Consider the following 2,236-nt stretch of genomic DNA (forward strand, 5'->3'; position numbering starts at 1 on the left):
ACAGCTCTGACTCAACCTCTAGCCTGAGAACCTCCATATGCCATGGGTGTGGCCCTAAAAAGACAAAAATTAAAAAAAAAAAAAGGGGGGGAGTTCCCGTTGTGGCGCAGTGGTTAACGAATCCGACTAGGAACCATGCGGTTGCGGGTTCAATCCCTGGCCTTGCTCAGTGGGTTAACGATCCGGCGTTGCCGTGAGCTGTGGTGTACGTCGCAGACGCGGCTCGGATCCTGCGTTGCTGTGGCTCTGGTGTAGGCTGGTGGCTACAGCTCCGATTTGACCCCTAGCATGGGAACGTCCACATGCCGTGGGAGCGGGCCCAAAGAAATAGCAAAAAGACAAAAAAAAAAAAAAAAAAAGAGTTGGTAGTGATCTTAGAGGTCTTGCTTCACCCATCTGAGCCTCAGTTTCCTCGTCTGTAAAATGGACTTGATTATTGAACCTACTTCATAGATTTCCATGTTGATTAAATGAATTACCACATGTAAAGTGCTTACAGGGTGCCTGGCACATAGTAGGTGCCTGTTCAAGGTTAGCTACTGCCTTTGTGTTCCAGGGAACTGGATACTGGGGGGCTGGGGATGCATAAAGCAGGAAGCTTACTACCGTGGTCCTTCCAGTCCCGTGGGGGCTACAGACATAGATCAGAGAGTCACTCGAAACAGAATAGCAAAAGGTAGTAAAAGGAGTTCCCATTGTGCTCAGTGGGTTAAGGACCCTACGTTGTCTCTGTAAGGATGCGAGTTAAGCCTTGCTCAGAGGGTTAAGGTTCCGGCATTGCTACAAGTCGCCAAAAGCTGCAGCATAGCTTGCAGATGTGGCTTGGATTTGATGTTGCTGTAGCTGTGGCATAGGCCTCAGCTGCAGCTCCAATTTCACCCTTAGCCCAGGAACTTCCACATGCTACAGGTGTGGCCAGAAAAATAAAAATAAATAAATGAAAGAGGTTTCAGGCAGAACCACAGGATCCTGTCGCCACACGACCTGGCTAGCTGTGGAGATTATGAGAGGCTTCCCTGAGGAAGCCTAGGTGAGGTGGGGAACATTCCAGATGAAGGGAGCAGTGCCTACTAACGCTGAGGTGGGGGGAGGGCAGCAGGAAATATGAAGGAAGGCCTGGGGACTGCAACTCTGAATGGGAAGAAGACACCCCAAGACAGGCTGGGGTCAGGCCAGGCCTGAGCGGAGGCCTCTCTGATCTGGTGTTTTATCCTCAGAGAAATGGAAAAGCATGATAATCACTGCTGCATTTTAAGAAGTCTCCTGGAGTTCCCAGCAGTGGAACAAACCCAACTAGCATCCATGAGGACTCGGGTTCCATCCCTGGCCTTGCTCAGTGGGTTAAGGATCCGGCATTGCCATGAGCTGTGGTGTAGGTCACAGACATGGCTTGAATCTGGTGTTGCTGTGGCTGTGGTGCAGGCCGGCACCTGCAGCTCCAATTCAACCCCTAGCCTGTGAACTTCCATATGCCACAGACACAGCCCTAAAAAGATAGATTAGATAGATAGATAGATAGATAGATAGATAGATAGATAGATAGATAGATAGAAAGAAATCCCTTGGGAGTTCCCGTTGTGGTGCAGCAGAAACGAATCCAACCAGGAACCATGAGGTTTTGGGTTCGATCCCTGGCCTTGGTCAGTGGGTTAAGGATCCAGCATTGCCGTGAGCTGTGGTGTGGGCCAGCAGCTGTAGCTCCAATTGGACCCCTAGCCTGGGAACCTCCATATGCCTGAAAAAAAAAAAAAAGAAGTCCCTTGAAAGATTGGAGGCAATCTAAACATCCATCCATAAGGAACCAACTAAATAAATGGTACATTCATACAATGGAAAACTCACTTTTTAAAAGGGGCCTGGCAGACAAGGTAGGGACTCTTCATGGACAAAGAGGGACCAGTCTCTGAGATCTGGTCACTGAGAAGGGCCAGGGTGCATCATGTTTATCACAGGCTGCCATTTGTGTGAAACCCTGCAGGAAGAGAAAAAATAGGCACCCATCTGCATATTCATATGTTCCTAGAACACCTCTGGGAGGCTTATTTTAAAACCAGTACAGGATGAGTTCCCACTGTGGCAAATTGGGTTAAGAACTGACTACAGCAGCTCTGGTCGCTGAGGAGGCATAGAGTCAAATCCTACCCCAGCATACTGGGTTAAAGGATCCGGCATTGCTGCAGCTGCAGCTTGACTTCAACCCCTGACTCAAGAACTCCCATATGCTGCCAGTGTGGCC

The sequence above is a fragment of the Sus scrofa genome, chromosome 5 (genome assembly GCF_054392235.1).
Source record: "Sus scrofa isolate SSC_HxYL_T2T_F1_AM1 chromosome 5, Sscrofa_HxYL_maternal_Yorkshire_Landrace_v2.0, whole genome shotgun sequence".
Taxonomy (NCBI): Eukaryota; Metazoa; Chordata; class Mammalia; order Artiodactyla; family Suidae; genus Sus; species Sus scrofa.